At 61.3% G+C, this 274-nt stretch overlaps 1 protein-coding gene across 1 annotated transcript in view; it reads right to left on the reverse strand.

Annotated features, from left to right (window-relative positions):
- Positions 1–274, reverse strand: part of EMH_0066860 (cation-transporting ATPase, putative) — a gene marked incomplete at both ends in the record, with an annotated part of 5,574 nt that overhangs the window by 1,023 nt on the left and 4,277 nt on the right. The window lies entirely within an intron of this gene.

Here is a 274-nt window from a genome sequence, read left to right on the forward strand (position 1 = left end):
TAGCAGCAGCAGCAGCAGCAGCAGCAGCAGCACGACCACAATCAGAGACAGCCACATCAGCTAGACTGAGGATTCAACGGCACCTCCTTACAGCAGCAGCAGCAGCAGCAGTGCCAGTTGCTGTTGCAGTAACGGCTGCATAGCTCGGCAGCAGCAGCAGCAGTAGCAGCAGCGGCAGCAGCAGCAACTACAACACCGGCAGCGGCAGCGGCAGCGGCAGCAGCGCCAATCTTCACAGCAGCAGCCCAAGCGCCGGCAATCTCAGCAGCAGCAG

Source organism: Eimeria mitis, genomic scaffold (genome assembly GCF_000499745.2).
Source record: "Eimeria mitis Houghton genomic scaffold, Emh_scaff3520, whole genome shotgun sequence".
NCBI lineage: Eukaryota > Apicomplexa > Conoidasida > Eucoccidiorida > Eimeriidae > Eimeria > Eimeria mitis.